General features: G+C 43.5%; 1 protein-coding gene across 16 annotated transcripts in view; it reads right to left on the reverse strand.

The window, feature by feature from the left end:
* Nucleotides 1-25,659, reverse strand: part of Anks1b (ankyrin repeat and sterile alpha motif domain containing 1B) — a 953,532-nt gene that overhangs the window by 202,360 nt on the left and 725,513 nt on the right. The gene's annotated exons all lie outside the window — the stretch shown is intronic.

Raw genomic sequence — 25,659 nt, forward strand, 5'->3', positions numbered from 1 at the left:
AGAGCCAACAGGATTTGCTGGAAGGCTTGATTTGGAGTAGAGGAGACAGAGCCATCCAGGGCCCAGACTTTCAAGATTTGGCTCCAGCAATCAGAAAGTTGTAGCTGCCATCCAGCCAGATGAGGGAAAGTTGCAGGCTGAGGTTTTTAGCGATGATGAGGAACTTAGTTTCGGAACTGTTGAACTGACATACCTTTCCGATGAGTGGGGATGTGGAGGAGGCAGGGGAATATCTGTGGAGAGCATGACTAAGCAGGATCATAAACTGGACTTTAACCTCCTCTGAACGTCAATCAACACTTTCCACAGTGTAAAGCCACTACTTTTCCCACAATGAGAAGCGCCTTTGGATACGACGCTGGAGGTCAGACCTTGTGACCAAGGCTTGACTTCCAGGCTTGGAGCTCTGACAAGCCTGTGGGCCACAGCTCTTGTATGTTCCCAGAGTCTCAAGACATTTAAAGTGGAACTCGCTTCTGTCTTCTGGACCTTTCTGAGTGCAGTGGATGAGCAATGCTACCAGGCAGGCACACAAGAGCCACGGGCTTTCTTCGTTTGCTCGCCCTACGTCTGTTGGTCACCAAGAGACGACCCTGCGTCTCATCATGTCTAAAATTCACCTCTTTCCCTTTTATCTTCACTTTTTAAGAAATTACATTTGCCTAGTGCCTTACCTGGGTTTATGTGTCAAGCTTCTCCTCTGGTTCCAATCTGTCCTCAGGTTTGTTTTTTTTTTCTTTTTTGAAAAGCCAAGTGTGGCCATGCTATTCGTATGCTTATTGTTTTCTCTTCGGAGATTTATATTACATTTTTATTTCTATTTTGGTCATAGTCACCCCCCACACCAACTTCTCTTAGGTCCTCCCATCTCCTTACCCAACTAATTTCATGTTCTTTCTCTCTCGTTCTCTGCTTCCCATCTATCGACTCAAAAACTCAAGTCCCGACCTGTCTCCTAGGGGGTCAGCAGGATCCTGCTCCTTTCTCAGATTTATTGAGATTGTCTGCGCACCACACCTACCCATCGGCCGTACTGAACAGCCTGCGGTCAAATATAAACAGCGTGAGCTCCGAGCTAAGCTCAGCCACACAAGGCCGGACGCAGCAGCCCCAGTTCCGGCTCTCGCGCTATTTGGCGCTATTTGGCGCTATTTGGCGCTATTTGGCGCTATTTGGCGCTATTTGGCGCTATTTGGCGCTATTTGGCGCTATTTGGCGCAATCACACGTTTCCAGTTTCCGCAGCTCCTTTTGTACACTTGCCTTCAGTTTGCCACTCCCTGCCCCTCCCTTCACCCCATCCACACTTCCTCCACCTACCAGCCCCTTAGAGAACGCCAACCCACCTTTCAATTCCGCTCACCCCATCTCCCTGTATTAGCGCTTTTTCTTTGTCTTTTTTTTTTTTTTCAAATTCTTTCAGGACTTCAAAGAAGTTATTTTTTAAATCTTTATTGAGTCTTTGTGGATGTCACATTATGCACCCCGAATTCCACTCATCTCCCTGTTCCCTTTGTTAGCTTCCTCTGTCCTTGCAACCTCCCCACCCCAATATAAAATGATTTTTTTAAAAAAAGACAGAAGCAAAACTTGTCGTGGAAGCTGTAGGGTGTCACAGTACACACAGTCACACTCACACCCTTTAGTCGGGGAAGCTGTAGGGTGTCTCAGCACACACAGTCACACACACACACCCTTTAGTACACACATCTTTACTTGCAAGTGCTCATCACAGTTTTTATCGGTCTGATTCAAGGCCTCTGGCTTCTGCTACGCTGCCAATACTAGACCCTCACCCGAACTCCTCTTGGATACTCTGTTCTTACCCTGCCTTGTGGAAATCCCGGACTGACACTTCTCTTAATCTCCGCACCTTTAAAACCTTTTCTTCCCTCAAACGGCATTATTGAGTTGACTAGTTCTACTAGCGAGGCTAACCCTAAATGCACTCCAGCCCTCAAAGGGCATTATTGAATTGATTAGCTCTGCAGGCGAGACTAGCTCTAAATGCTCTCCAGTGTCTACTCAGAATGTGGGTTATTGCTTTGAACCAGGAGGTTACACCTGGGCTAGAATCTCATTCTGGAGTCTTAGAGGGGGAAAGCCTCTTTTCTCTGTATTTGTCCTAGGGTTTGCATGCAGGGCAATAAGTCTTAACTGGGTTCAGGGTAACTGAGCCCAGTTTCACCGTGCTGTAGTGATACTTGGTACAATAGGGCTTTGCAGTAGACACAAGGTTTAATGGTGGCACTCTGGCTGAAACTAGATAGCTTATCATGAAGCTTGGTGGGAGGCTGTCAGGGTGGGGTAGGGCTGACGCTGAAGCCCGGTGGTAGAATGCATGCCTCACATGGATAAGGCCACAGAATCTACCCCTAGCATAGGCACAACAGAAGTTAATTTAAAAGAAAAGTATACAACAGCAACAAAACTCACAAATGACCAAATCAATAAACGACTAGTAAAACAGACAACTCACGAACTATGAAATATGAAAAGCCAATAAATACAGGAAACCTGTTTAACTTGACCAGACACCAGAGAAATGCTAATCACAACTCCATCGAGATTCCAACTTAACCCTGCCAGAATGCAGACAGCAAACAGCAATAAATCCCGGCATGGCAGTAGCTGTGGCTGTGGAGGAAAGGGAACCCTTATATCAGCAGTTCCCAACCTTCCTAGTGCTGCGACCCTTTCATACAGGTCCTCGTGCTGTGCGGACCCCAACCATAAAATTATTTTGTTTTCTACTTCACAACTGGAATTCCGCTACTGTTATGAATCATAATTAAATATCTGAGATGCAGGACACCTGATATGCGACCCCCAAAGGGGTCTTGACTCACAGGCTGAGAATTGCTAACTTACGGCCTACTGGTAGGAATGCAAACTAGGCTAGCCTCAGTGGAAATCAGTATGGAGGCGTCTCAAAACACTAAGGATAAATCTATCATATGATCTGGCTGTGCCACTCCTGGGAGTTTACTGGGAGGGCTCTAAGTCAACATATCAGAGAGATGCTTGCACATAAATATCCATTGCAGCATATCCATAACATCTAAGTGTGTCCAACAACAGCGGAACTGATAAAGAAACGTGATCTATAATCTTACTGAGCAAACTAAGTCAGTCTCAGAAAGAAACATATTGTCGCCTTCTCTCTCATTTATGCTTCCTAGATTTTGTGTAGCCACATAAAGTCATGTATGTTTATATAAAATGAAGGTCGGCATGGCACTGTTTAGTATAACAGAGGAGACAAATGAGAGAGAAAATACACAAAGAAAAAGGAGAGTATGTTTTCTTAGCCCCTGAAATAAAGACAGGGGCTAAGAAAACATAAACTAGCCCTTAATGTTACCACTGTACAGAAAGATGGCGGGTGAATTCCTTTATGTGCACCTGTTCGTCCTTCCCAATCTGTCGTGAGCTGTAGCTCTTAGGGCAGGCGCTCAGCTTCTACCAGAAAATGTAGGAAGGCTCAGTACTGTAAGTGGGTGGGTGGCGGGAAACGAGGATGGAAACCAGGAAAGGTGCCACCCTTCGCACCTCCTAAGGAGCGCACACGAACACCAAGAGAGTACTTGCGGAATGAGTACGCAAACTGGTGGACAGGGAAGTCTCGTCTCTCGTGTCTGGAGTCTCGGCCTCTGTTTTTGTCTCTTCCTTTGCTGCCACGCTCAGATGCATACACACATACACGTTCAGATGGTTTTAAAAGATCGACTACATTTAACCAACATTACAGTCAAAAAGCCAAAGACAGCTCCTTGGCTCCCTAGCTTTTGGCTCACAGCTCTTGGCTCATATCTTACACGGCAGCCGTGAAAATGGACATCTGTCCTTGTCTCATGGCTGACGTGATGTTAGACAATTAACAGCTCAGTGACGGGTCAAGCATTTGAAGGACAGCACAAAACTAGTCTGGCTATGATAAGACTACAGTCTCCATCTTGATCACACAGGATGCTTCTTAGCATGGCTTTGATCTCATGTCCCCACGCAAATGCGCACATGAACACATACCCCAAACACCACAGCAGGGTTAGCCCTGTCCTTCTCAACTGAGCATTTAAAACGGAGATCGTGGCAGTGGCCGGCAGTGTGTCAAAGCCGTAAGGACGCCGACTTACAAAGGCCATAGCTTTACCAGTGAGCTGGGGCAGACACTGCTGATGTGTTTAACTTATTTAAAGAGATGCTTTCTCTGATAGCACTTAAAACGTAGCCGCGTCTGTGGGAAAGTGATTATGTATTAATTTGCCACGGCATTTGGATGTATCAATGAGACATTTTATAAATTAAAATCACATCAACTAAGGAGACTGTGTTGATTACGGAGCCTTATTATGTATGATTATAAAGTGCCTTGCTATTACGGCAGTTTAATAACTCCTGCGGTTACCCTCCACAACAGAAGTTACACATTCACTAATATGGGTAAGGACGGCCTACGGTGAGCAGACAGGTGGAAGAGTATTGACTCCAAAGCTTTAAATTAGATTCCTATTGATCTGACGAATGAGCATTCCACTCACTGCAGCCAGTGTCCTCGTGTGCTCAGAGTCTATTACCATGTGCCAGCAATTTCACTGGCTGTGGGCAATCAACCAATGAGACGCCAGGGTCTGGGGATATGCAGAGCCCCCCCCCCCCCGGATAACTTTGAATCACTACTGGGGATGGCAAAGTCCTTGCCTACCTCTGTCCCGTCTCTGTTTGGGAGGCGGAGCCACAGACTTCTGCACATACTTCATACAGGCGCTCAATCAAATACAGGGGTAGTCCCTGCCTGCTGTCTGGTAGAGGCTAGTTGAGGCTGTACCACAGTTGCTGGTCCCAAAGCCCCTTCGCTCCGATTCAGACAACTGCCCCAGATCAGGGAGGTTTTACTCTGTTGTAGTTGTCATTTTGAGATAGGGTCTCATGCATCCCAGGTTGGCACCTAACTTACTATACAGCCGAAGCCGGACTTGAACTCACTGATCTTTTTCTTATACCTCCCAAGTGTTAGAATTACAGGCACATGCCCCTATACCTGCGTCAAATCCACATTGTATCAGAGAGCAATAATAAGGGCTCGAGAGGCAGGCACATTGATTCTTTGATTGAAAATATATTTGTTGAGCATGATGCATCATACTAGGGGAGGGGAAACAGTGAGGGTGGTAATAACTTCATAGACTTCTATTGTGATGACTGCTTATGTTCAGACCTTAACTCCCATGCCATCTTGGTTAAGATGGTTACAGACCGAGCTCCAGCGTCCTCCTGATGGGTACCAGGTTCATGTTTGTTGGGAGACTCAACTGTGACAATGCACAGAAAGGAAACATTTTTCCCTGTTCTCTGCAAATATCAGTTACTTTTATTCTTGGGCAAAAAAAAAAAAAAATCAGATGCAAGCCATACTTACGCCATCAAGTTAATTGGTTCTGAATGTAATCCATTAGTGGAAATGTCTCCGACTTCAATGCTCTTACTCAAGTCTGGGCAGCATTTATTTACAGAATAGGAAGGGGAGCATGACAATGGGAATATGATTGCTGTGTTCCTCGTGTTTTGCTTTCCAGATGATGCACACAAGACGAATAGCCAGGCATCCTTCCCTTCAGGAGACTGAGAATACAAACAATTAACTCTTTTTTATTTTTGGTGGTTGTGTGGAGAGCCATGCACAAACTGTGTGAGGCACAAAAATATTAAGGACAAAAGAAAATCTACCAATCCAAGACAACATGTATTTTAAATATCAGAGCCGGGGCATTAGAGCCCTTAGATCAGGGATGCTTAACTAACAGACTCTTCCTTTTGTTTGAAGAAGTTTCAGCTTTATCTTGTCATTGAAAGGACTCAACGAGAGGTACAGGACCCCCGTTTGTTGTCGAGGCCTAATTAACTATTGAGCTGTGTGATGTTCCCTAATAATTGAATTAGTTGCATCAAAAAACCACGAGGTACTTTCAAGTGTTGAAAGGAAGGTCCTAAATCATTCACCTGCGTAATACACTCCTTTATCAAAACATCCAGAAACCTATCTAGGCTGGGGGTTGCGTCTACCACGCTGCTGCAGCGACTACTGACTTGTTTGAATCTGTTAGCTCTAAGGAGTCACCTGAGAGGCCGGCAGAGGAGGCTCTGCTTGCAATGAGCTGGGGTTAGGATGGCTCCCAGGGCTGTCATTAGAAGAAAACAAAAGATCCTGGTGGAAGTCTGAGGAAGGATGAGTTCAGGCTGTGTTTCACAGATGAGGAAACTCATTAAAAATGGGAGCCCGGCACTTAAAACTCTCAGAAAGGTTTCCAAACACAATCAAATCACCTGGAAAGAGCTCTTGTTTTATTTTTCCAAATATTCATCTTAATTGGTGTGTATTTTGTTTCCACAGTGATGGGTTTAGTAAACACCTCTTCATCTGAGTGTCTAGTCTATCGTGACTATATTCACCCCCAGACCTCCTTCTGGGAATCTCTGGGGCTAGGGGCTAGGTACTGAATTCTACTGTAACCACGAGGGAAAGAAAGCCACTGCCTGGGCCAACAGTGCTCAGAGTGTGTCCCTCAGATCAAGGTCCCTTTGGCAGCTGTGGAAATGCAGGCTTCAGGTCCCACCCAGACAGACACAACCGGGTAGAAGCCAGGGACCTGTGGCTGAGTAAGCGCTGTAAATGATCCTAGTACGCGCTTAGAATCGTTATCTGAGACCATTCAAGTCAGACACGCCCACTCAAAAAAGCAAAACCAGGCAGGTAGGAAGGGAGAAACAGTTCAAGCTGGACATCCACCGTGATTCCTGTCTGCACTTTAAAAAAGAATGAACACTCACACAGCTCACCCCACCCTAGCGTGAGTGGAGAGAGAGTCTGACCTTCTATTGTCATCTCCACCAAACCTCGTAGGAGGGAATCAGAGAGCCTTTCCAGCTGGGCCACGTGATCTTAAACAGAAGGCAGGGAGTGATTCTGGAAGCCATAGAGACTACCAGCAAAGACAGCTGCCCTGGCACCTAGCATGGAGGTATTTAGTGCGGGAAAGGCTTTTCGGGCCAGGAAAGGAGAGACCCCTAAAAATAAAAATAATAATAATAAAAAAAGAACAGAAAACTATCGAAAGCAAAAATCTCCTTTTCCTTTGTACTTCATGAAAACAGAGGCTTTGGGGGGACATGTTTCTGATACGCTGATAAAATGGAACAAAGTCCCCAGCAGTTAGTATTCAGGATGAACCAAGAACTGCATAAGGACATATTCTAATGACGCGTTGGCTTTCTCGCGGCACCATCCAGCCCCCAGAACGTTCTCTGGCAGCGCCCACGCTCCCCTGCGCTAGGGACAAGGCTGTCAGGGACAGGAGCCTCCCTCCGCCTGGGTGGAGAGGGATGTGCCTGTGGCTGGGAGCTGGGCTTTGCCGACTCAGGGTGGTGTTAGCTTCACCCAGATGAACTGAAATGCCGGAATGGTCTGTCTAGGGCTGGGAAGTGGGCCAGGAGCCGCAGCCAAGCACTGTGTCACACTGCACAGGCTCACTGTGTCACCTTCTGGCAAATGGGCATAATGAACTCAACTAAAATCCGTTGAAGGTGAATTACTAATTGTGGGTCAAATACTTTATGGACTTTTTTTTTTTAAAAAAATTACTTTAACTAATCCCCTCATACTCACAGGCTCTGTATAAATAGTGTCCTTATAATTCAATCATCAAACCAAATACATTCCTATATGTGAATTACATCTACACAGCTAAATAAAGATTGTCAACAAAATCCAAGAGAGTTGATTTTATGAATAGAAATTCCTCCCCCTTTTGGCCTATATTAAATTTATTTTATGAGAAAATAAATGCTACATAAGATTTTTATTTTAAACACAAATTGCATTTAACAGACAGTGTTGGGTAAAGCCTTTGGGTTGTAAGCCAGTTACTAATTTCATTCGACCCAAGGCTGCGAAATGCCATTTCTGCGGATTATTGTGAACAGAGACCCTACTACCAATACTTGGGCAGCCATCAGTGGGGAGAAATGAGACCACCACCGGGTACCTGTTATTAAAGTCAGGTACTCGGTGACCCCGGGCTTATTCCAACCGCACGGCTAGCTTCTCTGGGTTTACGAGGATGAGATTCTGAGGAGGGAAATGAGAAACAGTGAGTCATTTGCAGGCACGGAGCTAGCAATTTGAAGCCGCTGTCAGGACCATTTTCTCTTCCGTTCGTCTCATTCCAGCCTCTGAAAATGCCTGGGGACTATTTATTATTCTTTCCCGTCTAGCGGCGGCTATGTTTCAATTACGGCCTCTGTTCCAATAGTAGAGTATTGCTTTTAAGACTTAGAACGAACGTTGGTTAGATATATTTATCCCCTCATGTAAGTTCCATCATCCCTCTTTCTTCATAAGAGTGTTCTCCAATGACCTTCATTCATTTTTGCTGCTGTTGTATATCAGATTTCCATGTGTTCGACTCTGGTCCTTAGAGTCCTCCGTGACACCCCATCTCACCCTTGAGGCGTTCTCTAGAATACTGCTGAGTGGCCCATTGCCTCTTTTATTTACACAGCACAGAAGGGCTGTGAGTCTTGCCAACGGCAGGCTTCTCTGGTCTCTCTGGCACCTGGCAGAGAGCAGACCCTCAATCAATTTCAATGTTTAATGACTGCCCGAACGAATGAAAATAAATGAGCTCAGTAATTTTGCTGTAACCTTATACAAAATTGTAAACTAATAAAGTCCACCCCTTTCATTGTGTGCCAACTTAATTTTTTCCTTCAAATTGGCTTTAAAAGAAAAAAAAAAAGGAAAATAACTGGTTCACGCGAACCAAAATCGACTCCATATACTATGTGGATGAAAAATATTCCCTGATTTTGGCATCTCATCCTCTGATACTTGATTGGTTCCTGGATACGGCATGCTCAGCAGACCATGGGATGGTTGGTAACTGAGTCCCTTCTAAGCGCAACTCACCAATCTTGAAAGGTTGGTTGTTATTGAGAATTGTGACTTTTGCTCTGGGATAGCTGTCCGGTAGCAAGGGTTCTTCAAGGAAGTCCTATAGAACCGGGGCCTTGGTAAGGGAGACAAGGGCTGAAATCCCACCTCTGCCTCCGGCTGGCTGAGACTGGCTAAGCCTTAAAATCTCTCAGCCTCAGTTTTTTTTATTAGAGACTGAGGGTGATGACGAATGTGTAGATGGTAGGATCTGAATTAAACCAATGTTTTCTGGCTCTGAAGTCCAGGCTCATAGTAACTACTGTCCTTTCATAATTAAATGAGACACTCAGCACACAAAATGCTTGACATGGAGTAAATACTGTTAAAGTGGCATTCACAACACGTGTGTTAAAATAACAGAAGAACCCGTATACAACAAGCAGCCACGAGGACAGCCACCTAGAGATCCTCTTGTTTTTTTACCGTGATTGCAAAACCAACACCGGAAATTGGGGAGAGAGACGGTACAAACAGTCATGAGGACGGAATAGGGGTTCAGAGAGCCAAGGCAAGCAGATGACATGGTTTGGGTGGGAACTGGATGGCTCCCCTGACCTTCAGACAAAGGACAGCAGCAGTGGGAGTTTTGTTGGCTCCGATGGTCGAATAGAAGACTGCAAAGCTATCTTCATGCAACACGGCAGTCCTGGCGCTACCCACTCTCATGGAGGAGTGATTTAGAGGCTCAGTATAGAGGAGGCTCGTCTGGCTTCTTTTGGCAACTTCACTGTAAATATGAACGGATCTGTAGATCAGGTATTAGCTGATCCACTGTATTGCCCTGACAGCAATAGGAGACCAGAGTTAGGCTTGATTATACAGCAATGATGGATTTATTTTTGCTTTTAACTTAGACCTTTTCTGGTTTAAGATGAACTTAGTCATTGGGGTTGAGGAAGAGCGACCGCGTCTGGATTCCTTAGAGTCATATCTGACCAAGAAGGGCATTCCAGACATCATCTCATGTGACTTTCTTAACCACATGATATGGTTGACTGTGTCCTGATCATCGTTCATCAGATAAAGATACGGATTCAGAGCCATCTCCAAGGTCAGAACATTGCCCAGGTTGGTGAGAGATAAACCTGAGACACAAGTCTGTGGCTTCTGGTTCCCCTTTCTAGTCTGTGCTACCATGCTACGCATGTATGGAAGAGGGAAGTGTTTTTAAAATGGCACCCTGGCTGCCTGAAGAGGATGGAAACCAGTACTAAAGACGATGCTATTGTAACTGGGAATCTGGTCTTGCCAATGGATGTCTTTAACAGCACATAGTAGGAAGTACATACCTAAAGGAACAGGAACCTCAAATGACTTAAAGTGCGTTGCTTAGTATCATGGGGTGCCAGCATGCAGCAAAGACTCCATTTGTGACAGGACCAGGTGATCTCCAGTGATATCTGTATCACTTTTAATATCTTTGGAGATGAAGGATTAGGTGTCTCATATCCCACACTATAGTAGCAAAATTATAAAGGAACCTTTATCTTAGAAAGAATATGCGAGGCAGTGAAAGTCAGAAACAGACCTCAACATTTCTTGACATCCATTCTTTTGGGTTGGTAACTTGAATATCTGTGAGGCATTCAAGACTTACATGTAGCTAAAGCGAGTAAAAACTAACCCACTGGTTATCGAATATTTACCAGCCACATCCACATGCTTTTCAAATCTCTTTAACACTTTGAGAAAATCCTCCCCCCCCCTTTCTTTCATTTTTCTTCCTTTGAAGCTGCCACAACAGAAGACAGGAGCTGGCAGGGGATACAAGTAGAGTAGAAAATCCACAGTAGCGTTTGAAGGCATTCCCGTCTGTATCTTTCTCAAGGCAGCTCCTGATCAACCAGTCACAGCATGCCAGTGTAACCGAGTCTTTACAGGCTGTGCTGACCAAGACTTTTATTTGAAGAAAGTAGACCTTAACCCTGGGGCTTTTTCAAACAAAATTCTGCAGATAGTCTTGTTAAGTAGCCTGATCTGGCTTGAGCTTCCTAGGAGTCCAGGCTGGCTTTGAACCTGTGATTCTTCTGCATGAGCCTTCTATGTGCTGGGACTATAGGCCTTGCCACCGTGTCTAGCTCACCTTAGGAAACAGAAAGAACTCATCTCAGGTCCCAGAGCCAGCAGCAGAGCAAAGACAAGCACCCATGCTGCCTAACTGCCTGTTAGGGCTGTTTCTGTTCAGTAGGCACTGACAACAGTTAGGAACATGGGCCCTAGAACCACACTATCCATGTTTACACTATGTCTGGATGACTGAGATGAAATTGCCTCACTTCTCTGGAAACTTGGCTTTTGTCAGATGTCATATGAAGGTAAATATGTCAAATATACCCTGGAGTGCATCTTGAAATGAAGAAATGTGGGCTGATTAGGCCTCAGACCATTTTGGTAACATGTGCGGTAATACAACCCCCCCTCTGAGCACACTCTTAGAGTGAAGCCTCGTTTTACCCGTCTATGCCTATGCATAGTTGGGCATGTCTAAGATGACTAAAATCAGATGCATTATGGGAAAGGACATATGCAGCTGAAAAGAGATTATGCAATTTGAAAACCGTAAGTCAAAATTGAGAACCACCCTCACTATACTGGTGCTTTAGCAACCAAAGACCTCCTTCTTTTGAACCCCATTAAAGAAGACCTCACACAATAATTGGGGCCCTTGAGAACCTCACTCATGTGGCTGCTGTCACTCTCGACTGTGTAGTTTTTTTTATATGTACTAGTTTGTCTCTTTTGGATAGCTTCCTTGTTGGTTTGCAAATCTGTATACGCCATTATTTTGCTTCCTTGAATACACAATTGAGAACCTGGAAACATGTGGCCCAGACCTCTACCACCAGTAACCAAATCATCGAAAGGCACCAATTCTAAGTCAAAGGAAGAATATGTACAAGATTTAAAAAAAAAGGCACGCTTGCTTTATAACCATGAGGTTCCTGAGCAGGTACATCCAGGAATCTGTACACACTGGGAGCAGAGAGACTTCTCTGGCAGACTTAGGTAAAGACACTTAAGCCAGGAGCCACACATCAGACAAAGACCATTCAAAAGTGCACACAGCTCCCAGAAATGGGGAAGGTTGCACCAAGCTCCATCCCAGTTACCATGGTATAAAGAACACGACTCAATAAAGTTTTCAACCAGAAAACACTTGTTCATATGTAGTTTGAGACTATTTATTCTCTCTCTCTCTCTCTCTCTCTCTCTCCCCCTCCCTTCTTCCCTCCCTCCTTCCCTCGTCGCTTCTCTCTGTCTCTCTGTCTCTCTTTCTAAAATTCATGACCAGATATATTAAATTATGCTCACATCAAGAATTTCTGGAAGGTAGTAGCAAAAGTCACCGAACAGAAAGGAATATTGACGTTTCTCCAACAATCAATGACAGCGCAGTGGCATGAACGCCATGAACATGTACAACGGAACCGACACAAGCAAATCATACAGCATCTCTGGCTATTTGTAGTCTACGTGCACTGACCTGTAATAAAATTCTAGTGGCAGAGATGGGACACGGATGAGTTCAGCTGTGAATACCTCAACATTCTAGAAGCACAGAGAATATTGTTGGTATGTGTTTAGCATCCGAAATGTGAGTTTTAAAATTGTTTTGTTAGGAAAACCTTGTTCAATCTTAGAGGAAATTTGCATTTCTATGCAAAGATGGAACACAGTATCCTTGGCTGAGTTAGGAGAGTCAGCACCATTTTGTGGTATATGATTAGCACATTCGGAAAGCAACAATTCCAGAAAGTTTAAATTTAGCCGGGAAAAACCGAAGACATTTATCTATTCATGTGTAGGCATGGGAGTAAGCTTCACTTTGGTGCTTAAATGCTATTTATTATCATGGAAATCCTAGGAGATAGAATTGCTAGATTCTGATTTCACATTTAGAAATCACATAATTAAAAAAAAAACCACGCTGGTCTGTAAATAGCAAAACAATCAGATCTGATCAACTAAAATGGTTGCCAGAGGGGGGGGGAACTACTTTTTTCCTTTGAAGATAAATAGTATATAATTCTTATCTTGGAGATAAAATTTAAATATTGAGCATTGTTTGAGTTAGGGTTTCTACTTCTGTGAAGAGACACCATGACCATGGCAACCCTTATTAAGGAGAACATTTAACTGGGGCTGACTTACAGGTTCAGAGTTTTAGTTCATTATCTTCATGGCAGCAAGCATGGCAGCATGCAGGCAGACATAGTGCTGGAGAAGGAGCTGAGAGTTCTACACTTTGATCTGTAGGCAGCAGGGAATGAACAGTCCCACTGGGCGTGGCTTGAGCAGAAATGAGACCTCAAAGCCCGCCTCCAAGTGACACACTTCCTCCAGTGAGGCCACACCTCCAACAAGGCCTCTCAGAGGGCCAAGCATTCAAACCCTTGAGTCTATGGGGGACATTCTTCTTCAAATGACCACACCATAAAAGACTGTTCTTTGTGCTAGCAGTTGGTAGACCCTGTTGGTAGTTTAGGAAAGAATTGCCTGGATAGTCATCTAGAGCAGAGATTCTCAACCTTCCTGATGGTTGTGGTGACCCCCAACCATAAAATTATTTTGTTGTACTTCATAAATATTATTTTGCTACTGTTATGAACTGTAATGTTAACATTTGACATACAGAATATCGAATATGTGACCCCCGAAGGGATCTCGAACCACAGGTTGAAAACTACTGATCTAGAGGGTAACCTAGATCCAGTAACAGTTAAGTTGTTGCAATTAAGAAGTTTATCAAGTTAGGTTCATCTACGGAGCATGAGAAAGGTATTAAATACCTATAAAAAGCTGAATCATGCCCACGCCATGAAAAGTACAGTCCTACCTCACCTGATTCACACATTTCTCACATTTAAAGTAATGCTTTCGTAGGGTAGACCTGGGTATTGCTTTACATTGCATTGATTTAATGTTTGTTTGTTCTCTATGTTGGGGACCACACCCAAGGCCTTGTCATGCTAAGTGTGTGTTCTGCTATGCAGCTAGACCCCCCAGCCCCCCAACATCTGTATTTTAATGTAAATTAATGTTGTTACTAATATGGTGAAGTTGAATGCTATTATGTTGTTTTCTATTCATTTATTCTTGCTCCCTTTCCCTCGTCTGTTTTGGATGAAGTATGGGTCTCAATGTTTCATTTCGTTTTCACTATTGGCCTCTTAACCACGCTTTTTGCTTTATTTGCTGTCCCAAGGTTTACATATGAACTTTCAGCTTAACATAATGTATCTGAAATAACTGGGCACGTAAGTATGATAAAGCATCCTATGACACACAGACTTCTGTTTCCCTACCCTTCCTGCTCCTGTTAACATACCCTTTACTCCTTTGATTTGAAAACCGCACAGCTTCAACAACAAGAACCTTGTGATACCCAGTTTTATTTTCTTTAACAGTCAAGAGCGTTTAAGACGCTACTTAATAAATTAAACAACTCTCTAACATGCTAAAAAGTATTGACACGTATCCATATATTCACTATCCCTGAGATTTCATCTCTGTGCATATTTCAATTTCTATCTAGTATTATTTTCTTTCTTACAATATAGAGCTGCTACAACCAGTTACCTTTGGTTGTCTAAAAAAAAAAAAAGGTTTGTGTTTGAAGAATTATTTTTATGGAGCACAGGACCTTAATGGATGGTTTAGTTCATTTGCTTGCTTGATTTTTTTTTTTAACAGTAAGGATTTTAAAGCTGTTGCTGGCCACCCTGTTTCCTGTAGCTAATGTCCGGAAGTGTGCAGAATTTCTCTCTTTGTTTCTTTGTATGTCTTTCTTCTCTGGATGCTCTGGAGGCTCGTCTTGGTGTTGTCATGTCATTATGATGCTCTTGCTGTTAGTCAGCATCTATTTCTCCCCCCCCCAACTTCGTGTGTGTGTGTGTGTGTGTGTGTGTGTGTGTGTATTTATCTCCTTAGGGTTTGTTGTGCTTCTTGAGTTTGTGAACTTATAATTCTAATATCTAATTTAGAAAATCTGGTGGCCATTTTTTCTTCAAATACACCCCATTTACATTTTTGATATATGCACTAATCTAATCAATACATATATCAAATTTCTTGATATTTCACAGGTCACTGCATCTCTCTTACATTTTTCACTGCTCTTTTATTTTGAGTTCATTTTGGATGATTCTGTTGCTTTTCTTTCAAGTTCATGAACGTTTTTCTTTTTAGTGTCTATAACGCACAAATCAGCTTGATTGGTTTAAGATCGTGTTAACTAATACAGGTATAGTCTCCTTGCCAGGTGCAGTCCATCCTACTATATGGACAAGGACTCTGTGGGGTGTCTCACTTAAGGGCCTAGGTAATTGCAGAGACCCTTTTGCAGTAACTAGCAAGATATCCAGTGCCTTCCCACCCTGTGGTCTGTTCTGAGAGTCGTTCTTATCAGTAGTCCCTGGATCTCTGTTTGGGTCATAAAGGGCATGGACCATGCAGATTTCGTGAGCTGTGATATTTTTGCTCATTTCTTACTTGTTTTTGAACCCCCTTTGATCTCTACAACTTTGCTTCCAGACTTCTAGCTCTGACTTCACCAAACTCTGGCTCTTTATCTTCAGAATTGGCAAGGAAGCCATGCCAGGCTCTTCCCGGCTATCCTCGCTTCTGCAGTCCTTAGCGGCAGAGACTCGGAGGCAGCCGTAGAAGCCACTGCTCACTGCTCTTCCTTTTCCATATAGGAAGTTCAAGGCCAGCATGGACTTTACGGGGTCTCAGTCTCAAAAACAAAATGAAGCAAAGCACAAGAGAAAGAAACTTGTTGAATCTACTGAGGTGTTGAAATGAGTACAAAGGATATAAAATGGCAATTATTCCCCTTTCAGTTAAATGGTGACGACATGAGAATGATGAACGTTAGCTTCAGATGCTTCATGTTGTGGTGGTAACTTTCCCTCTCGTTCTTGATAGATAAGGTTTTAAGGTAATTATAAGAAAGCTGAGCATTTAAAAGATCTAGCTACTTATACCACCGGAATGTGATGTCAAACATGAATTGATACTTTAACGTAGCTTTTATTAAATATTTATTTGATACAAAAGAAAATCCACAAAATATATGTAAATTTTTAGAGCGTTACTCTTCAAATTTTCATGTACCAACAAACCACCTGAGATCTTGTTAAAATGTAGATTTGACTTCAGGCAATCTGGGGTGGGCAATATGACCCGTCTTCCCCATTCCAAACAAAAGCCGGCATTTCTGCTTTGCAGACGATCATTTGAGAATCAGGAGTAAAGTAGAGCTAACACAGCCATCACCTGTGTGCACCCGCACTGTGCTAACATGACCGCCATCTGGGCGTATCCGCACACTATGCTAACAGCCACTTGTGTGCACCCGCACACTATCGGTCTCTCTGGTGGGCCTATGGGCCCTCCCTGGTCCCACCCATTCCCCTCCTCTAGCCTCTTGAGTATGTTTTCACTATCATGTTGCTTTAATTGATTATTTTACTACACATGGTTGTCATCTCCCCAAATCATTTAGTCTTGTATGTTGTTAAATGTAGGAATGAATGGAATCACTTGTACATATAGGCTGCCATTTAATTACTTGTTTGTTTATTTATTATGTTTCGAGGTTCATTCATAGTCCTATATTGTTGTTGTTTTTCCATTCATATTCCTATGGATAGCCTTGACTTGTTATAGAGAATTTTTTTACAGTCTAACTAATAAAGCTTGCCTGAAGATTAGAGAAGCAAGAAACCAACCACTAGAGAGTTCTTAACTCTGAAATCTTCAGGCTGAAAAGAGAGCGAGTTCCTGTCTCATCCCAAATATAGTGATGCTTTGTTTATGATCTTAAAAAATAAAGCTTGCCTGAAGATCAGAGTGCAAAACTAGCCACAATAGTCAGCCATACAGGTCAGGCAGTGGTGGCACACACCTTTAATTCCAGCAGTCACACTACTTAGTCATAGAGGTCACCTTTAATCTCAGTGGCCACACTAGTTAGTCACACAGGCCAGGCAGTGGTGGGGCACACCTTTAATCCCAGCACTAGAAAGGAATATAAGGCAGGATGAGACAGGAACTCGCTTTTTTTTTTTCCAGTCTGAAGATTTCATAGAGTAAGAGCTCTCTAGAGATTGGCTGCTTTGCTTCTGTGATCTTCAGGCAAACTTTATTTGTTAGATTATAAACAAAATATCACTATAGTTTGTTCTTTTTCATTGCTATATGGAATACTTCTTTATAAATGTATATATGTGTGTGTGTGTATGTTCACACATGTGCATACACATACACACACATTTTCTGGTTGATACACTTTGAAGTTCAATTTCACGTGGTCATGAAAGCTCCTGTTCAAATTCCTTATGCACATACTGAGACTTAGTCATGCTCTACACATAGATGTCAATCCCCATTCCTAGGATACACACATTTCCCACTTTAGTGCCAGTTCGGATGCCAACGTATTTACCCTGTGGTTGATTGCTTTATACTGCCACCAACTGTGCAGATCTGTGTGTTCTCATCTGTGTTGCTTTAAACTGCTGCCTAAGAAACTGTCACATGCTTCGGGGATTAAAACCGCAAGTACTTTTTCATGTTATGATTCTGTGAGTCGGAAGTCCAAGTGCGCTCATCTGCATTCTCGGCTCAGGGTCCACCACTCAAAAGTTGAGGCGTCACCTTTTTGTCTGAGGTCTCTGTGGGAGAATCTGCTTCCAAGTCAATTCTGATTGTCCGCAAAGTCTGGTAAAGTCACCGGGCCAGCCTCATTTTCTTGTCACCTGTAAGCTGGAGCCCACTCTAGCAATCAGAGGACACTTTGACGTCATTATCCCAAACCCCCTTTAGGTCATCCAGAGAGAATTTATATGCACGATCTCCCTCTTACATTCCAAGTCCCTCTTTACTAGAGAAAAGTCTGAATTTCCACCATGCTCACGGGATTAGTTCAGACATCCTCAAATAGTTTCATGACATTCATATTCTGGAATCACTGGGAAGAGATGAGGGAGGAGGGGGAGGGGGATGGAATCCTGCCTACCACAATTCACTGGTGACCAAACTGGCCTCCACGGCTCACTAGACCCCACCCACACGGCAAAAATGCATTCACCACTTCCCCGACCCACAGCCTCAGGTTGGAGCTCAGAATCTCACCAAAACCTCAGTGTACAAAAGTCCAGCTCATGGCAAGCAGGTGGTGAAGAAAGCTGTATCAGGTCCCTCTCCATTGCTGTGATGGACTGCCCCAAGGAAAAGAAACTTGGGGGAGGGAAGGTTTATTGTGGCTTACAGTTCCAGAGGGGACACAGAAGGTATGGGAGCAGAGCCAGGTTAGTCTTATGGTCAGGAAGCTAGCAGACCACATTTTATTCACACACAGGAAACACACACACACACACACACACACACACACAGAGAGAGAGAGAGAGAGAGAGAGAGAGAGAGAGAGAGAGAGAGAGAGAGACTGAGAACAGGGAAGTAGTTCATTTCTCTAGCAAGGTTTCATCTCCTGAAGGTTCCATAACCTAACAAAACAGCAACACCAATAAGGGACCAAGGGTTTAAATATATGAGCCAAAGTACAATAATCTCCAATACAAAGAAGTCTGGAAAGCCAAGTACCAGCCCTGGGTCACCTCTGAACCATCCTTCCTTTTCATAGTATTTGGATAGTTTTAGCAGCCTTTCTTTTAAGAAAGCTTAGTTAACTAGTTCATTAATTTATGTGTCTGCCAGAGTGTGTGTGCACCTGTGTGTGCATGAGTGCATGTGTCTGTGCACATGTGGAGGCCAGAAGAGGGTGCTGGATCCCTCAGAGCTGGAGTTCCTGGCAGAGCTTGAGATACAGATGGAGCCCTTGGGTGGGTGCCGGCATACTTTGTGCTCACGACTGCAGGGTAAGCACTCTTCCCCCCTGACGTAGCTCCCCAGAACCAGTCAGTTGTTCCCTTCCCCCTTTATGTGTGTTCCAGGGATCCAGTTTAGGTCATCAGGCTTGTGTGTGGGGAAACACTTTCACCGCATGAACCCCCTCTCCCTGGTCATCAGTGTCTTTCCGCAGCGCAGCCTGGGAGGTCTGAAGGACCCCCTTTCACTGTGCCCTGTCTTTGTTCCTTTAGTCTTGCGGCTGTATGTCTGCCGATAAAATTCCTTCAATAATCTGCTGCACCTCCAGTGGACATCGCAGGGGATCACTATGCCGTATAGAGGAACACACACACAGTTTCTCAAGCAATTCCATTGCATTTGGTCCTCTGCCAACGCACACAACACAGCTGTGATGCTTTCTGAGGGGCTTCAAGCTTGGTTGAGAAGTTCTAGGAGAGTCACCTAATCTGCGGGGAGTGTGTTTTGTGCCTTTCACTCTTCTGCGTGCACAGTTCACACTCAGACCCTCCCCTCAGGTTTCAGCCACCATTTCTGACACTTGGCGCCTGTTTTCCATCTGGAGGGAACTTTTCAAAATGATTTATCCCTGATCCCTTTTATTTTAAAGCCTTCTTATTTATTTCTCTCCTCTCACAGTTCACTGTAGCAGCTGAAGAAGACAGGCTTCGGAGTGAACACTTTTCCTGAGAGTTCCTTAGCCACACGTCGAGGCTCACCTCATTGTTTAAGGTGTAATGACCCGGATTTGTCCACTTCCAGCAGAGGGTTCCTGCCTTCTGTTTCAGTCCTTCTTGCCAGCATTCTTTTTAGTTTATAGTTTTATTGGAAATTGATTTTTGAACAGTATATTCTGACTGCAGTTTCCCCTCTCGAACTCCTTTCAGATCCTCTTTACATTCCGCCTACCCCAAACCACACCCTTTCTTTCCATCTCTTAGTAGAATACAAAAAGGTATATAAGATAAAAATAATAAGATAAAAGCAAACAAGCAGAAGAAAAAGCTGGAGATTCAGCACCTCTGATGTACTACTGTGTTATAATAATAAAATCAACATGGTATTGACATAAAAACAAGATACCATGATCAGTGGACTCAAACTGAAGACCCAGTTATAAGTCTACACACCTATGGACACCTGATTGTTGATTTAAAAGAAAAAGCCAGAAATACACACTGGGAGAAAGACAAAATCTTTAACAAATGACTCTGGTCAGACTGGCTGGCTGCCTCTAGAAGACTACAAATAGATCCATACTTGTCACCCTGCCCAAAGTTCAACTCCAAATGGATCAAAGACCTCAATGTAAGGCCAGGCACACTGAATCCGAAGGAAGAGAAAGTAGGGGATCTTCTTGAACTCATTGGCACAGGAAAGACTTTCTGAACAGAACACGATTAACATAGGCACTAAGACCAACAATTAATAAATGGGATCTCATGAAACCAAGGAGCTTCTGTATAGCAAAGGACAACATCGTTCAGACAAAGTGGGAGCCTACAGAATGGGAAAAGATTTTTTAAATCAACTATACATTGATAAGCGGATAATATTTAAAATATATAAAGAACTGAAAAAATGGATATCAAGAAAACAAATAACTCAATTAAAACATCTTGAAATCTGCATGCAAATGGATAGAACTAGAAAAAAATCATCCTGAGTGAGATAGCCCAGATCCAGAAAGATGAGCATGGAATGTACCCACTCATTGTTAATACTGGCTTTAAAGCAAAGGAGAAGGAGCCTATAGTCCACAACCTTAGAGAAACTAAATAACACGGTGAACTGTAAGAGAAGAACACATAGATCCCTTAGGGAAGGGGAAATAGATTAGATCTCCTGAGAAAATTGGGAGCATGGGGGTGAGGGAAGATGAGAAAGTGGAAGGGAAGGCGGAGGGAAGGAGGGGAGGGGGAGGAGAATTAGAGGGAATGGGATGGTCGAGATTGGGGAAGGACAGAGAGGGAGAGCAAAGAAAGAGATATCTTCATTGGGGAAGCCATTATGGATCTAGCAAGAAACCTGGCACTAGGGAAATTCCCAGGAATCTACAAGGATGACCCCAGCTAAGACCCTAAGCAATAGTGGAGAGGGTACCTGAACTGGCCTTGTCCTGTAGTCAGATTGATGACTATCTTAGATGTCACCATAGAACCTATATCCAGCAACTGATGGAAGCAGATACAGAGAACCACAGCGGAGCACTGGACTGAGCTCCCAAAGTCCAGTAGAAGAGATGGAGGAGTGAGAATACGAGCAAAGAGATCAAGACCATAATGGAGATACCCACTGAAATAGCTTACCTGAGTTAAAGGAAGCCTTCCAACACTGGCCTGACAGAGAAGGAACCAGCCATAGGGCCAAATTAGGCCCTCTGTATGTGGGTGACAGTTGTATGGCTGGGGCAGACTGTGGGGTCACTGGTAGTGAGACCAGGATTTATCCCTACTGCTTGTTCTGGCTTTCTGGAACCCATTCTCTCTGGAGGGATACCTTGCTCAGCATAAATATTGGGGGGGGGGGCTTGGTACTGCCTTAAAGCAATGTGTTAGACTTTGGTGACTCCCCATGGGAAGCCTTACCCTCTCTGAGGAGTGGATGGGGCTTGAGGGGAAAGTAGAGAAAGCAGGAGGAGGGGATGGAGTGGAAAATGGATTTGGTAAGTAAAATGAGAAAAGATAGTTTTTTTCCTAAAAAAAGTAAATTTTAAAAATGTCAAAATAATAGGTTACAGATCTAAATAGAGAATTCTCAAAAGAGGGAATGCAAATGGCTGAGAAGCACCTAAAGAAATGTTCAACATCCTTAGTTTTTAGGGAAATGCAGACAAAAAAAGTTACATCAGACAGAAGGGCTAAGATCAATAAAACAAGTGACAGCTCACACTGGTGAGGATGTGAGGTCAGGGAGGCCCCTCTCATTCACTGCTGGTGAAAGTGCAACGTGTACAGGCAATATGGAAACCAGTGTGGCGGCTCATCAAAAAGACAGGAATAGACCTACTATTTCAAGATCCAGCTATATGACTCCTGAGCATGTACTTAGAGAACTCTATTGTCAACATTCATAACTTACCATACTTGAGTCATGTTTCATGCAGATAAAATTAGCTAGGTCTAACTTTTACTTAGTCATTATGGCAAACTGTCTTTTAAGAAAATATTTAGCCACTTACGTTTAATATAATTATAATTTACATTAAAAAATTTGTTAATTTCCCAATTTGTTTTTTCATTCTCTTTTTCTTTCTGATTTCTTTGAGAAATATTCTTATGAATTTAATATCTACAGTTGAAGAAATGTTTTATTATTTTTAGTGATTGCCCTAGGGCTTACATTATTCATCTTGAATTTAGGTCTACTTTCAATTATGTAATAATCCATATTATCTCACATACAGTATGAAACCCTTGGAATATTAAATTTTCCTCTTCTGATGCTTATAATATTGCTCCACAGCTTATTTCTTCTTCTTCTTCTTCTTCTTCTTCTTCTTCTTCTTCTTCTTCTTCTTCTTCTTCTTCTCCTTCTCCTTCTCCTTCTCCTTCTTCCTCCTCCTCCTCCTCTTCCTCCTCCTCCTCTTCTTCTTCTTCTTCTTCTTCTTCTTCTTCTTCTTCTTCCTCTTTCTCTTCCTCTTCCTCCTCCTCCTCCTTCCTCCTTCATTCTCCTCCTCTTCTTCCTCTTCCTTCTTCTCCTCTTCTTCAACTTTTTGAGACAGGGTTTCTCTATGTAACAGTTCTGGCTGTCCTGGAACTTACTCTGTAGACCAGGCTGGTCTTGAATTCACAAAGATCTGCCTGCCTCTGCCTCCCAGGTGCTGTGATAAAAGGCCAGGACCACCACCTCCTGGCACAGCTTACTTTTAATGCATTATAAACTCCTTGAATTGTTTATAATTTTGCTTTAGATTTGCAATTATCTTTTAAAATCAGTAACCTGAGAAATATGTTCCAAAGTCACCACACTTACTATTTCTTATATTCTTCTTTTTTTTTTTGTGAAGATACCAGTTTCTATCTAGGGTCATATTTCTCTTGCCCAGAGCAGTTTGTTTGATGTTTCTTTCAACACAAACCTACCACCAATAAATTTCATCTTTGTTTGTGTGAAATGGTCTCTATTACCCTTTAGGTTTCAAAGACATTTTTGCAGGTTATAGAGTTCTGTATTGTCTTCTTTTCTATTTTTTGTTTTCTATATTTTTAATGTGAAACACATATTTTTGTAATTTTTTGTGTATGTTTCTGACTACAAACCATTTGAAAATCTACAAGATTTTCTCTTTAGCATTGGTCTTTAGTTTGTCTGCAGTGAAATGCAGCTCAGTGGCACAGTGTGTGTGCATGTACCATGCCCAGGGTTCAACTCCCTGCTTAGCAAAGGGGTGAAGTTCAAAAACAAAGCAAGATTCTGTATGTGTGGTGGTGCCTGCAACCCAAGCATGTGGGAAACGGCGGCAACGGGATCAGGAGTCTGAGGCATCCTTGGAGTCCAAGGCCAGCCTCTATATCATGTGCCAAGCCACATGCTTCTATTCATTCATCTTGCTGTTTCCTACGCTTTTTGCATCTGTGACTTATCTTCTGTTAATTTCAGAAATTCAGAGCCAGTAAGACAAGTCAGGAGTAACTGCACTAACTGGGTCAGCCTAGCGACCTGGTTTTGAGCCCTGGAATCTCTGACTTAAGAAAAAGTGTGAGGACAGAACTGACTCTGAGAAGCTGTCCTGTGCCTTCTACCCACGCGCTGAGGTAAGCCCCATCCCCGTTACATAGCCACACAATAATACACGGTTTAAAAAAGTTCTAAAAGGTTTAAAGAGATTCACAGTTACCAATCTTTTAGACACTTCCTCTGTGGATTTCTCTGCATCCGTTTCCAGACAAAATGGTCCTTAATTTACCTGATTCTTATGCACACACCTCTGAATGCTCTGCTTCTGCCCTTCTGACACTTGAGTCTCTTCAGACTTAGGTGATTTTGGTGAACGTGCTCTCGTGCCTTCCGACCGCCCCCTCTACCGGGTGAAGTCTGACCTGAGGTCCATCAGAGGAGTTCGTCATCTCTGTTTGATGCCTTCCCTTTAGGGCACTCCCAGGTTCCCGCACCCCCGATGCAATGTTCCACTTTTGGACTTTTTGTCTATCCTTTGGCCTGGATCTTCTAACATTTGAACCATCATTGTTTGAAAGACCCTGTCCAATAATTTTACTTGTGCCGCCCCCAGGTCCAATCTATTAACTTCTTTACCCTTTTCTTCCCCTTTGCTTCCGAGGACTGTGTCGTAGTTTTTAAATGAATGCTAGGTTGCCTATAAGAGAACAGGAGAGGAGGTAGAAGATATTTTCGCTTAGAAATGGCCGTGCTCGGCTCCTGTGTCAGGTAAATGGTCTGAAAATTATGCAAGGGCCAATCATTACTTCTTAGAAGGGAGCTACACAGAGCTTAATGCAAATAAGTTTACATAATAAAGTGAAGGTCTTAGTGTGCCGACGAGCCTAATTCAAATTAAGTAACTTTGGAAATTAAAGTAAGAATAATTCAGAGACAAACGTTCCTGAAAGTGCTTGATCACACTGAATATTTCAGAGACACGCTCGCGATATTTGCGAGGCATCTGAACAGGTTTTGATTTTTTTTTCTTCTCTCCTGGAAGAGCAACGGAACAACAACACGGACTCCTCCCACTTGTAAAGTAGATTACAGCTTACAGAGGCCTAGGAGAAACCTAGCTATCGCCAAGTGCATGACAGGATGCAGATTAAGAGAGGTAGGGTTTGCGGCTCATGGTTTGAGGGCGCAGTCCATCACGGCGGGTGGGAGGGCATGGTGAGGCCAGCGGGTGCGCACTGTGGCTGCAGGAGAAAGCTGCTGGCTCACATTGGTGGGTGGCTCAGGAAGCAGAGGACAGAAGGGTGCCAGGGTTCGGCTGACTTTCTTCTTGCTCCTTTTTAGTCAGCGTAGGACCCTACGCCATGGGATAGTGTGACCCATGCTGAGTGCATCCTTCTCCCTCAGCCAATCTTCTCTGTAAAAGTCCTAACAGACACACCCCAAAGTCGCCTTCACTGCGCTCACTTAGTGACCAATCAAGCTTACAGTTGGCAAATTAGACATTTTATTGAAGACACCAACTGTTCCATTTAGTATTGATTTGACACCGACTTTCCCGTCTCAGAACGGTAGGCACTGAATGCGAAGATGAAAGGCTCACTGTCCAGTCGAGGCACAGCAATGGGAAAGAGTAATTGTGAAGCAAAGCAACACAGTCTACAGAAAATATATTCATAAGGGGCAAGACAGGGAGGCATAACAATCCAGGTCCGGATAGTCAGAACATCACATTCCTGAAATACAGCAGGTGGCTCAGCAGAGGTCACAGAGTGCAAGCCAAGGCTATTGGATCTAACAAGAGTTGTCTTAGGATGCTAACTTATGCAAAACCAAAAGAGAGGAACTGCTTGTTTTGACTTGGAAGTAACTAGTTGAGTTGCTGACTTGCAATATCTCGGACTTTGGTTACGTAAGCACTGGACTGGCTGAGTGTGGTCCTGTTGAGAACCTGGCTTGCCTAGTTTGGGGTCACAGTGTCTGGATGTTGGTTCTGTCTGTGCATGTGACATCCCCAAAGAGGAATTCTGATGACTCCTCAGTCTGCCCTGGCGTCAGCGAGGCCAGCAACTACATTTGGACTTGAACCAAGGCATTTGAATGTGTAAGAGAGAGGAGAAATTCAAGTGGTTCTTGTGAAAGACAATGAGACTGACAAGAGATTTGATTTGGTAACTGAGG

The sequence above is a fragment of the Myodes glareolus genome, chromosome 26, assembly GCF_982192425.1.
Source record: "Myodes glareolus chromosome 26, mMyoGla1.1, whole genome shotgun sequence".
Classification (NCBI taxonomy): Eukaryota; Metazoa; Chordata; class Mammalia; order Rodentia; family Cricetidae; genus Myodes; species Myodes glareolus.